Genomic DNA, 14,105 nt, shown 5'->3' with positions numbered 1-14,105 from the left:
GTGTTCTGGGCGAGCTCGGGGGACTCTGGGCTCGGGGCACTCTCAGGGTACTCTGGGCACGCTTGGGGTGCTCTGGGTACTCTGGGCTTGGGGTGCTCTGGGCACTCTCGGGGTACTCCAGACTCGGGTCACTCTGGGCACTCTGGACTGTCTGGGCTTGGGACACTACGGGCTCAGGGTACTCCAGGCTCAAGTTACCCAAGGCCCTTCGGACTCGGAGAACTCAGGGAACTCTGGGCTCGAGCATTCAGGACATGCCGGGCTCAGGGTGCTCTGGCTCTATGGGCTCAGGTGACTCCATGCTTAAAGTACAGTGTCATTGTTCTGTTAGTCCTTTTATACTGATGCAGCAAGTGTTTGGATGAATGTGCAGTTGTTTTCAGCCATGTATGAAGTTCCTAGTTGGATTGTAGTTCCAGGTTGCTAAATGGAGTTGAAGCCATACTTAGCTAAAGTGACACTTTAATGGGCCTTTCTAGTAGTGCCATTTTCCTGATTTTTTGTTTTATGGAATTATTTATTGTGCCGGTGCAGCACCCTCATTGACAACACGTGGTTTTTGTGCATTGCTGTAACATGTGCAAAAGTGTAAACCCAGCTTTAGAGACGCATTTAATAAAAGTGGAAGCATTGCCTAAGGCTATGTTCACACCATGTCTGGAGCAGAGTTGCAAATACAGTGAAGTGCGTTGCTGCCGCGTTCCAGTTCATTCTTGTTTTAGCTTAAAATGGGTTTTCAGGTGCAGTGCGTTTGCATGTGTTCTGGTGCATTCTGGACCAGAGAAAATGAGACAACCACTATTTTTTTTGGTCTGGACCAGAACGGGCTGTGCTGGTGTGAGCAGAGCCCAGAAGTACCATAGGGATACATTGGGATGCATTCTTGGTCCGGGAACAAACTGTTCTTGTCCGGACATGGCCAACCTGTTCTTTACACACGCAAGGCAACAGGTCCACTTTAATTTAGCTTTGCTTATTTGCATACAAGTATTTACCTTCTTTTCACCCTGACACCCCTCTTTTCAGCCAACTGGGAAGGAAGTAAAGTCCTGTTTAGGAGTGGAAGCTTACATGGGGGTATGGGCTCCCCTGTGCCAGTGCTGTCACATGGAGTGATTTACGCGCTCCTTCATACTCCGAAGTACCCGGTGTTTTCTTTGGCTACTAACCCTAACAAAGTGGCGGGATAGTGAAAGGAAGGTATTCACTGCTGTGGAGGGCTACATTCCAGCGATCTTATTGCTTTGCCCTAAAACGTAATATTAGTTGGTTTAATAAAATAGTGTAATAACAGAATATGCCAATCTGTATGAATCAATCGGATTTCACTTTACAGAACTGATACAGGATGGGTTCAGCTTTAAGTACCACCTTTACATTTTGCTTTTTACACTGTTTATGCAATGTAGTTGTCACATCTATAACTTCCCCTAGGTGCCACGTTGTCATGAGTGGTGGATTGGACACTAGCGATTCTGCTATCACGCATGAAAAGGGGGCTTGGTATTGGTTTTATAGGAGTTGGCACATCTGTGACTTGTCCTAGGTGCCACATTGCCATATGAGTGGTAGATTGGACACTAGAGATGCTGCTATCACATATGAAATATGCCATGCTATTGGTCTTATAGGGGTTGTTACATCTGTGACATTGACACTAAAGATGCTGCTACATTATCACATATGAAATATGCCATGCTATTGGTCTTATAGGGGTTGTTACATCTGTGACATTGACACTAGAGATGCAGCTATCACATATGAAATATGCCATGCTATTGGTTTTATAGGGGTTGTTACATCTGTGACATTGACACTAGAGATGCTGCTATCGCATATGAAATATGCCATGCTATTGGTTTTATGGGGGTTGTCACCTCCTGTAACTTGTCATACATTACATACCATGTTGCCATATAAGTGGTGGACTGGACTGCTATTAGTGTGAATGGAAAGCTCTGTGCTTGTAACACTTGGAGCTAGAAGGTCGCCTGTTCAGTCTTCTGTTTTCAGGATCGCTGTCCCCTATTTGACAGTCACTGTGAACATTTCCTCCTATCACATCAGCACTACTATATTTTCAAAAGCATCTGAATAAATTGAGATTAAAATACATTTCTTTGCAGATTTGTTACATTTTCAAGTCTTAAGGTAACTATACTTGCATTGCTACTGTGCACTAGTTATTCAAAGTTTGGCCCTTTCCCAAGGGAATGTACGTTTGTTGGGCTGACAAGGCTTATTCACAATCGTTGATCCATAAAGTTCAGAATCCCGGCTTTCAACAATATGGGCTGCAGAGTTCTATTAACTCTTTTATTATGCCGTGTTGGAATTCTTTTGGAGTTTTTGAAGATTCAAGAATTCCATGAGCAGAGGCTGTGCTAGGGTAGCCATGTTTCCATTGACTGAGACTGGGAAGGGTTCCTGCTATGCTGATACAGTCATTTGTAAAGAATCTTATCAGTTGTGTCACTCTGAGATTGGAATGACGGAGTGGAGATTGCGTACCTTGTCTAAACACAATCATTCAGAGTTCAGAAGGTTTCTTGCTTGGCACTAGTGTCCTTGGATCTACCTTGACCAGAATTCCCCATTCTGTAGAGGATTAGGCAAAAGATAATGTTTAAATGACATGCATTTAATAATGTACTTGTGGATTGACATCACCAAAGGGCCACACATATTAGTAAAGAGACAGCAGACAGGCTTTAGGAGGAGTTGGAGACTGTATATGTGCTTCGGGAGACATTTTATAGACTGAATTTGTCTTTGCAATATCCCCTTTGCACACAGTACCGATGTACCCCAAAATCCAACGGGTGCTGGAACAATTGGTGGATGGCGCCACAATGTACGATCTAGAAGATATGTTGTCCGCACCCCATTCTGCTTCGGAATATCCTTTTTATTTGTATTCCTTTAGCATGACATGTGAATGCAACGCTTCGGAGCCTCACAGGACCCCTTCGTCAGGCAAAGTGTCGTCAAATCAATGCTACCACATTTGTGCTCCATGATACTATACTATGATGCTGTGTACAGAAGCTCTAAGGGCTGCACAATAAGTGCCCATGGGCCGCATGTGGCCCTTGCGACCAGGGATTAGAGGTTTACATTTTAGAGCAGCCTTCCTCAAACAGGGTGCCTTCTGGCTTCCTCAGGGGTGTCTTGGACCTTTTGCCGATCTTTCAGCCTCTGATGTGAAGGGGGAATACTGATGTCAAGAGGGACTCTGGGTGTGAAAGAGGAGGACACTGATGTGAAGTGGGGATACTAATGTCAAGAGGGGCTCCTTGTGTTAGAAGGGGGTGAGTGTGATGTGAAAGGAGGAGACTCCTAATGTCAAAGTGGAGCCCCACATTTATTTTTTTTTGCATGGGTTCACACACAAAAAAAGCCCCATCTGAGATAAGAGTCTGGTACATTGATTTTTTTTTTTTACATTTTAGGCTGGGGTGCCTTGATATTTTGCTTACTTTTAACCCTCACTGCCAAGGCCTTTTTTAATTTTTGTTTTCCGTTTTTTGCACTCATGATTTATAATTCACATTTTAGGCCTGAAAATTACTTCAAACCCCCAAAACATTATGGGAGTTATTTACAAAGCTGCCAGACGAGTGTATAACCCAGCCGAGGTGAAGTGAGCCGAACGACGTTCGGCTATTCCCTCCAACTCAACATGGCTAATTTCAGCCATGCTGAGCCGAAGTGCAGAAGGACTTCGACTCCGCTGATCCAACATCTGGATCGGCTGAGCCGAAGCTCCGGGAGCTCACTTGCGGCCATTCGCCCCTATTCTCATAGGGGCCGAACGGCAATGAATAAATAGCCGAATGCCGCCGAGCGGCATTCTGCTCGGTACCTCCGAGGTACCGAGCAGAATAAGACATGAATGAAGGAAAATTAAAAAAAGAGTTGAAAAATTATTTAAAATTTTTTAATAAATAGGACATTTTTTAAAATGGGCGGAGCTAGCGGTGACTGTTAGCTCCCCCCAACTGTTTCCTATTGGTCGACACCTGCCAGAGTCTTCTAGCAGGTTCCGGCCAATGAATCGCAACTGGGCGGAACCGCCACCGCCCAGTTGTTTAATGACAGATCAGCGTCCCCAAGTCATTTGGGAAAGCTGGTCTGTCATTACAACTGGGTGGAGCCAGCCGTAACAACACGGCTTTCTCTGACCAGCTGTCATTTGCGTGGAGCTCAGTCGACTTCGGCTGACCTTTCTCCACACTTTGGCTGTCACTTCGGTTCAGTCGAGCCCAAGCATATGGGTTCTGCTCGGTCGCCTTCAGCTGCTGTACGGCCGATCGCATTGCGGCCGGAGGGTGTGGCTTTGGTGCTATTCACTTCAATAGCCCGCCACGCTCCCTTCTGCCCCACAAAAAAGTGAGCCGGCTGCAATGCGATGCAGTGCGTTTTGGTCAGAATCGGGCCAGAACGCACTGCATCTGGTGTGAACCTAGCCTTAAGGCCTCATTCACACAGATTTGGACAGCCGTACAGTGTGCACATCCGTGCAGAAACCTGCACCCGGTAGGGACAGCTGCTGTGTGCAGCCACCTCAACAACTCAATGACAGGATGCGGTTCGACACGGCTACATGCTGACCCGAACTTGCACATCCATACATGTACGGATGCACGAACGCAGACTGCCTGTGTACGTGAGCATGTATCCATACCTGTATAAGTTCAGGTCAGTGTGTAGCTGCCTGTTCAACTTAATGGCAGGACGAGGCTCCACACTGGCAACAGCAGTCCCTCCTGGGCGCAGGTTTCTGCATGGTCATGCACGCTGTTCAGCTGTGCACGTCTGTGTGAATGAGGCCTAACGGATTGTGTGAATAGCGTTATGGGCCGCATATGAGGCTTTTACAGTACAGGCCAGACGAAAGGATCCAGCTAATGAGATTACAAAGGGACCAATGATACAGCGAGCATTTTTTTTTCTCCACCTGAAGTGCATTTGTTTAAGGCGAGGCACACGCTCTGCTTCTGATAACTGTTAACAAAAGGTGTCTTTTCCTTTCAACCACAATACCTTTCTTTGTTTGACAATTTCTAATGAACTCCCTGCTGTATTATGTACAGGAGAAGAAGTGTATTTTGCTGAACGATATTTACGCCTTCTAAGTTACATCTCCGGGGAAAGCGCACGCATCCGGTCTATGAGCATACCTTGCAAGAGAGGAAGCCATGTTTAATCTGCTTCTGATTGGCGCCTTGTGCTGTGGTTTTGTCAATTATACATTGAAAAAAGATTGTGCAGACTAAAGTTCTTTTTTTTTTTTTTCGTAGCCGGTGATACGATGACACACACACGTAACTTTCTTTTTCTGTTACACTTCAGAGTAGATAAAGACAGGAAGCGGTTTGGGTGTCGCTAACTGCTCCTCTGTGACCAAAGTATCATGCAAAGCTTAAGAACATTACAGGTCTTCTTAATATTTGTCATCTTGGCTTACCAGCTTCTCATAAGGCTAGAGAGCATTAATAATACACCAAGAAGTAGGAAGGAATGTGTTATTGAGGTGACCACTACTGAGTGCCATTAGACCTTCGGTTTGGCAGTGAAATACCACCAGCATGATAATTAGATTTTTCTCCCTTTTTTTTTTTTTTTTTTTTTTTTTTTTTTTTTTTTTAGTATTTTTTTTGCTCTTATAATTTTTAAAACTGTCAGGTTGATTCCGTATTCAGTATGTAACTCAGTTTCTCAGAGGATTGTATTCTCTACTGTCTGAATTACTATAACATAGCACAGTAGAGTTTTCTTAGAACAGAAGGTATCGACATGTCTTATTCCATCACATATCCTAAAAATAAGAGAATTATTCCACCTTCAGGATGGTAAGCCATGTAAATCATTCCTGGTCACATGGCTAGCAGTACATCCAGAACCACTGGTGGAAAAAAAGCACACACACAGCCTAGTATTATAGTGCCTAGGGCTGCAATCAACTAATCGATTAATCGGTAATGATTGGTTGGATCCCCTAGATCTCTCCTCCACACTCACAGCCTCAGTGAGCGGGTGCAATAGCCAGCCTGCTATTGCAATTTGAAGTGGCCAATAGCAGGCTGGCTATTGCACCAGCCGACTACCCGCTGTATTTACTTTCAGCTGCCATCTGCGGAATCTTGCCACTGTCTGCTGTCATTCCCTGGCTGAAGCTATTCAAGTGCCATGTGCTTACAATACACTTATTTAAAAAAAAATAATAATAAAAGGTGGGAAAAGTCATTTTAGTTTTCGGCCTGACAAAATCTACTGCAGGAGGTGTAGTGCATATTCAATAGGATCCCAAATGCGCTTCCCACTCACAGCGTGATTGCCCGCACTGGAACGCACGGTACCGCAGTGCTGTGCGTTCCAGTGCGATTGCAAAAAAATGTGCATGCATTTTTATTCTTCAGTAAACTTTGTTTGTAACATGGCATTTGTGTATTTTATTTTAAATTAAGGATGATATTTATTTTTTAAAATCCGATCTTTTCTACAGTTTGCTCAGCACTTTACAATATAAGGAAGACATAGTTACAATTCAAGACAAGATGGTAAGGAGGGCCCGGCCCATGAGAGCTTACAATCTAAAATGGAGCTATGGTTGCTATTCAACCTGTTTATTAACTATATTGGGGAGGGCGTGAGTAGCCATGTTTCCATGTTTGCTGATGATACTAAAATCGGGAGGGTAATAGACACGGACTTAGACATTATAACATTGCAGGAGGACCTGGATAAAATAAGTGAGTGGGTAACTATATGGCAGATGAGGTTTAATGTCAATAAATGTAAAGTAATGCACTTTGGGGTTAAAAATAGGCAAGCAGAATACACATTAATGGGAACTCCCCTAGGGAAGTCAGAGATGGAAAAAGATCTGAGGGTCATTGTTGAACACAGGTTGAATAATAGCTTGCAATGCCAGGCTGCGGTAAACAAAGTGAGCAGAGTACTGTCATGTATTAAAAAGGGAATGTACTGTAGAGACAAATCTATAATTTTGCCACTTTATAGATCTCTGGTTCGGCCTCATGTGGAGTATGCGGTCCAGTTTTGGTCACCACTCCACAGAAAGGATGTCCTTGAGCTGGTAAGGGTCCAGAGAAGCGCAACCAAACTAATTAAGGGAATGGAGGACCAAAGATATGAGACAAGGTTATTAAATTTAAACATGTTCACACTGGAAGTGAGGAGATTATGGATGGATATGATTTTGCTGTACAAGATGTTCAATGGTGATGACAACATCAGTAATAAACCTTTTACAGTAAGCTCCATAACAAAGATTAGAGGCCACCACTTAAAATTGGTGGAGAAAAGATTTCAGCACAAGGGGCGTAGGGGCTTCTTCACAGTTAGAGCACTTAGGGTCTGGAACTCTCTGCCACAAGTAGTGGTAACACGTTTTTTCGTTCAGTGAAGCGCGCGTTTCACTGGCGGTATGATTTTTTTTTTTCACTTTCAAACTTCCCGCCGGCGCGTGGAAAAACGCGCCAAAGAAGCTCCTGTACTTCTTTGGGCGTAGGGCGTTTTTCAGCGCGTTCCTACGCGCTGTAAAATGCCCAGGTGGGAACCATGCCCATAGGCAATTATTGGTTTTCACATGTTGAGGGTTTTACAAAACACCCAGGTGTGAAGCAGGCCTTAAGAACAAGATCACACAGGGACTCCTACACCTGTAGATTCACATGCAAACACGCAATAGTTTGAACTTGATGGACCTGTGTCTTTATTCAACCTCAAATACTATGTAACTATGAGCTGGGGAATGTATGGAAATAATGGCTTTTATGGAGAAGGGCTTCAGGACCAATGAGAGAGAATATAGTTCCCTTCTGGGTTGTCATTTCTAATTAGTCTTTAAGCCCTACACTGCTCTGATGATGGCCAAGAAGTCTGAAATGTCTGTATACAGTCTGCGTTATTGACTGAGAACTGAAGGCAAAGGCAGCCAGGCAACTGTCATTCTTAAGAGGAGGTCAACGGTGCCAGTCTCCTCATTTCCCTCAGTACTCAGTACATATATGTTGGTAACATATATAAATACCTGTAATAAATACATCAAATGACTCTGGTTCTAAAGGGTAACTCCAGTCTGGAGAAAAACCACCAGAATCCCAGTATAGCTCAGGACCGAACTTGTTTTCTCTGTTTTCATGGTGATTCTGCCAGTAATGCACCTGTGCTACATTGACAACGCTAACTTACCCTACTGTATCAGGACATCAGAAACAGGGCAGGACTACAGAAACCTCGTACTCTCCTGTTTCTCCATAACAAGGGGGAGGGGGTTCTGTGGTCCTCTCAGATAACTAGGAAAATTAAAACTGAAAGAAATGAAGAGCAGGTAGTGAGCACAGGAAGTTCAGTATTATTTGCACTTCTCAAACAGATACACTTCTTCTACTTGTCTTGTTGTATCTTTATGGTTTATATACTCTTTAATAATAACACCAAAATGGAAAAAAGGAAGGAAGTAGTTCTAGCAGACTACATGTGACTTGTATCCGTTAGCAAATGATACTTTATTGATATACAAACCCACTGTACTGTAATCTGAAGATGTAGCATACGCAAATGACAATCGCCAGCCTTGAAAAACAAGACAGCGTCTTTGAAAATGCAAGATCAGTCACTCTCCCTGAAGCATCAGCAATTATGTAGCATTGCCATTCCCCTATCATGGTCATGTTGCCTCTTCTGAGGCTGATCTACACCGTAACAGCATTTCATTGAGTACAGGGGTTATTGTAAGCTAGTGAGTCCTGTTGGGCTGTGCATGCTTGTGTCACATATAACTGCAAATGCTTGTTCATATGGTAGCAGCAGTGTGCAAATCCTTTAATATGTAAATGACAATATACATGACCACTGGTATATTCGATGTATTAGGTTACTCATATAATCCAGGGCCCTTAGATCGCCGACCATCAGAGGTTGCTGTGATGCAATATAGTCAGTGCACTTATGTATTTTTTTTTATTGCATACCTTACTTTAGACTGAGTGACATCTTTACTGGGTCTCGGTGCTTCTTAATGCAATGCAGGCAGGTCATAGCTGGTTGGTGGGGCCTACAGGGTGCTGCACCTAGCTTCCCGAAAACATCACAGCACATTGCCTCAGTAGTCCTCTCAAGCCTGATGCATGCTGTTGCCTGCTGCTTGAGAGGAAATACAAAAATGACTTCATGGGTGGATTTCCGTCTGGAGGAGTGGTTATTCCTTGGCAGGCTGCATTTGCATGCAGACCACCCTAGGTAAAGCCCACATTTGGTGCTAACCTCCATGATTGACAGAACTGAAATCCAATGAATACAAGGGGCAGGCCAGGGAAAGTCAGGCTGGAGAGAAAAGCGTTAGATCCTTGGTTCTCAACTGGTGAGTCGTGACCCAAATGTGGGTCACGACCCCATGTTCGGTGGGTCGCAACATGCCTTCCTTCTAGGTGAGAGACTCCTGCCTCCTCCTAGCGCAGCACCGTCAGTTCTTGTGCGGTGCAGCTATTCAAAATATGGCCCTGCGTGTCAGATTTAGGTGGTGTGGGCTGGAAGTATGGCCATAAGGGAGCTCCACCAATACGTGCATTTCTTACAGCACCCACATGTGCCCTGTAGAGGTGCCTGGACTGCACTGGCGTCACATTCTGGCTTCCGTCACCTCTACAGGGCGAGCAAGGGAGCTGTACAAACAATGCACACAGCCCACACTGGACATCAGGCTGAGGATCCATTCCAGTTCTCATATGGTAGGGAGAGGTGGATCTTAAAAAAAATAAAAATATATATATCATTTTTTTTTGGAGTGTGTATGTGTGTGTGAGATTGTGTCTATGGTTGTGTGTGTCAGTCACTGTTTTTGAGGGTCCCTTCACACTAGTACAGTGCGTTAATCACACAGTCCCATGTGATTAATGCACTGTACCACGCAAATTGCACCTACTGCGTGTTCTGATGAGGAAGGTGCGTTTGTGTTACCATTAATTTGAATGACACCCCAAACGAACCTCCTGCCCACAGTCCGATCGCCTGCACCCAAATGCCGTGCATTCCATTGCAGTGCAACTTGGGGCGCGACTTCATGACAAAGGACAAATGTGGGTCCTGAGGTTACACAGGTTGAGAACCACTGCGTTAGATGATGTTAGATGTCTTTAAGCCAGGAAATGATGTGGGCTCTGACTTGCTGCAGCTTCTAATGCACACTGTGACAAGGTTAGTAACAAGTAAGTAGTTTGAGTTTAGGTGAGAAGCGTCTACAACTATGCAACATTGAAGGCAAGGTTGGATTTAAGCTAGAGGTGAGGATTAGGCTGGGTTCACACCTGGGCGTACGGAATATGTGCGTTTGTCGCGTGTTTCGACCGCGATTTTCGGTAAAAGAAACACGCGACAAACGTGCGTTTCCGAGGGCTATCCAGCTGTACCCTAATGGATGCGCGCGGCAAATACGCCCCAAAGAAGCTCCTGTACTTCTTTGGGCGTAGGGTGTTTTGCAGCGTGTTCCTACGCGCTGTAAAATGCCCAGGTGGGAACCAGGCCTTATGATCAGTAGGTATAGAGTATTCAATCTGTAATTGGATAGAAAACTGGCTTAAAGACTGCATTTAGAGAGTGGTGATCAATGATTCATACTCTGAATGGTCTGAGGTTGTTAGTGGTGTCCCCCAAGGTTCAGTGTTGGGCCCCTTTTTTTAACCTGACTAACTAACTATGTAACTCCAAACATTCCACATTTATTGATGGCTAATGTGGTACAAGACTCTACAGCAAATTCAAGTTTCTAACTGATGGAGGTGCGGTCAATGTAGAAAACCCCAATTGATCAATGACCGGTGTCTATGGTTTACTTGCCAGAAAGTAGGTTGAAGTTGTAGCGTTTTCCTATAATTTGGTGTTAAGTGCAGTTCTCCTCGATGATAAGACTGATTTGGCTGCCCTGGTTTATGTTTCTGTCTCCTCTTATAATAAGAGCAGTACGCACGCTGGCCTTCCTCCATACAGATTTTCCTTGCTGGATAACGAGGTAAACAGGACTCGGCAATATCTACACCAACATCCGTAATCCGCTGGGACTGATGAAACTACAGAGTATAGCGGCAAGGAGGAGTATATAAACTACAGATGTCAATGGCTGCTCCATAAGAAATATTTCTGTTTTATAGACCGGTTCTTTATAGCAAATCTGTGGATTCCATAGGTGTGTGGGGAGTGGTTTTTGTTGGTGATTTGTTCTAAAGCTGCATCAACCTCTTTCCAGCATTCGGTTTAAGATGAATTGTATTTGAAAGAGAATGTCATTTTGTCCTTACAGGGCCCATTTGTAAATCTCTGAAAGCCCATTCCTAAGCAAAGACAAAAAAGATCCTTGTAGTGGGACTACCCCTGCAATGCTAGGGTTATGTGCTCATTTTGGTCTAGGGCTGGAATAAATCTGGACAGTTTGACATTATGAGGTTCCCGCAGGCTGAACCACAAATTCCCCCTCTAGTTCTCTCTAATGCAGATGGGCCGGTCTATGCAGACATGATGCCTTTCTACTGTACCACTTTTGGGTCGCGACCCACGAGTTGAGAACCACTGCCCTAGACCAAACGGCCACCTAAAACGTAACACTTATGCGCTCATGTACGTTTTAGGTGGCCGTTTGGGGATATGCAAGAATGCAGACCTGTTTTTACTGTCCCTCAACCTCCCGTGTGACAGAGGCTGTAGTGCGTTAGGGTTACTGCAACACATATGCCATGGGAGCCATGCCTTTAACTGTCATCTTTGCAGTGCCTCATGGGACTTGCCTCCGGAGTTGCCCACCCCTACATTTACAGTCTGATTGTACAAAGTCTAAAGGTGCCCATACACTGTGCGATTATGGTACGATAATCGAGGGAAATCCCGCGATCGTACGATAATAGCAAAGTGTATGGAAGGCGTGCGACCGTTTCTACTGTACGGTCGCACGTCTTTTTTCTAACGAGCATGTTTTAAAACCAGCCGAAAATCATTCAATTTTCGGCTGGTTTGTAGCATGCTCGGGAGACAAATGCCGAACGGGGGTGGGCTTGCGATGATCGTACGTTTTTTAAATTATTTTACAACCCTTGCGAGTATTGTAAAGTGTATGGCCACCTTTATAGGTGTTACAGCTGTATAGTGCAAGGGCTTTCAATCCATTAAATTTATTAGCAAGTTCCTTGAATAACAATATAATTGTAACATCTAAAAGAAGTACAATCAGTTTGTAACGTGTGGCCAGCTTTATCCAGCCTGCTACAGGAGGAAGTGTTTTTTTTTAAACATATTTATTTATTACATGTATTTATATAGTATCAACATTTTACACAGCACTTTACATATTGTACATTCACATCAGTCCTTGCCCTCAAGGAGCTTACAATCTAAGGTCCCTAACTCACATACATACATACATACATACATACATACATACATACATACATGCATACTAGCATATCTTTGGAATGGGAGCCTGTCCTGATCAGATCTGCACCTGGTTCTGCAAATGTGGTGCGGTGTGATGCATTCCAGTTTTTTCTTTTTTTTTGGGTTGTCAATATTCCAGTTATTCACTGAGGTTACTTCTGGCTTCATTTCATAGCACTGCCCTTTGTTTTTGTATGCTGGTGAACAGACCTGTTTTATTTGGATGCAGGTGTGTTCTTTGTTATGGCTATTGCAATCCTGAGACAACATGATCGCAGGAGACATTGTTTTTGGGTGCACCCACCCTTGATACTAAGAGAATCGAAGGGTCAATTTTGAACTTTATATGAGGACTTGGGGGCACATCCAGAAAAGTTTTTTTTATGTCTATGTGAAGGTAATGTGTTATTTATCCAAAGCCCCCCCCTCCCCCCTTTTTCTTTTTATTCATTCAGTTGCGTTCAAGTCCATTTTAAAAGTGACACTTTTATGTGCCTTCCGGTGCGTTCTAGTGCAAAGAAAATGTGACATGCATTATTTTATTTTTTTCTCCCCACCGGAACGGACTGCACTCGTGTGAACAGATCCCAGAAATCCCATATAAATACATTGGGATGCATTTTTGGTGCGGGAGAAAAACATAACAATCTGGATCTGATCCTGACATGGTGTGAATGGGCCCTCAGGGAGGAAACCTATACAAGCACAGGGAGAAAATGCATGCAGATAGTGTTCTGCTTGGGATTCGAACCGAGGACCCAAGGTTTATTTGTGTTTGTACTTGCATGCAGCTTCATGCTATTAAATGCTTTTAAATATTGGTTTTCCACAAATCCATTGGACCAGAACTGTGACCATATACCATAGAGGTAAACGCATTGCCCATCTAAGCATGAAATTAATAAGACTTATTTCATTACCTTACATACAGTAACTTTTCCATTTTGCCTTTATGTGAATGAAGCCTTATGTGTTAATCCTTGAAGTCTAATTCAGACTGTAAGAGGTATTGGTGGGAATTCCATGTTTGATGATCCCCCAAATTGATGTCACAATAATAATGTTACCACGCATCACACTTTTTTCTGCAGGCTAAAAGCAGTTTGTGTTTTTATATAATGCACTTTTAAATACATCACTGTTCAGATGTCACAAAATGATTTTTTTTTTCCATGGCCTTTACAATCCTTGGCAGAGTACATTGCTTATCTGCACAAGTCCTCTGAACCTTGGTAATGATTTACTATTAACAAGGACTTGAAATGACAGCTGGTCATACTCTGTGCGCATAGCCCCTAATGCCTTTTTTCTCTGCGCCTAGTGCCTAATGCCTTCAGATCACTGTGTCAAGGTTCCTCCCTGTAATTCTTGCTTTGGGATTTCTACACAATTGAGATATAATCAGGAAGTATAAACACCATCAAGCTTGACTTATAAACCCAGCTGCAACTTAAAGAGAACTTATTGCATATTTACAATGTGTGCCTATTCAGAGTGTTACATAATTTTTTTTTTTTTTTTTTTTTTTACATGACTTTTGCGGTTTTATAAGCTTGTGCTTCCATATTTCTAATATTGCTTTGAATATAAAGATTCTACATTTGGCCGATGGAGGGAGCTATTGGGGGCTCAGTGCAATGATGGCTGACTTGCAGCAT

At 43.6% G+C, this 14,105-nt stretch overlaps 1 protein-coding gene across 3 annotated transcripts in view; it reads left to right on the top strand.

The window, feature by feature from the left end:
• Positions 1 to 14,105, top strand: part of IQGAP2 (IQ motif containing GTPase activating protein 2) — a 236,998-nt gene that overhangs the window by 524 nt on the left and 222,369 nt on the right. The gene's annotated exons all lie outside the window — the stretch shown is intronic.

Source organism: Nanorana parkeri, unplaced genomic scaffold (genome assembly GCF_000935625.1).
Source record: "Nanorana parkeri isolate BGI_ZX_2015 unplaced genomic scaffold, ASM93562v1 scaffold964, whole genome shotgun sequence".
Taxonomy (NCBI): Eukaryota; Metazoa; Chordata; class Amphibia; order Anura; family Dicroglossidae; genus Nanorana; species Nanorana parkeri.
This window is presented reverse-complemented; position numbering and strand designations above follow the sequence as displayed.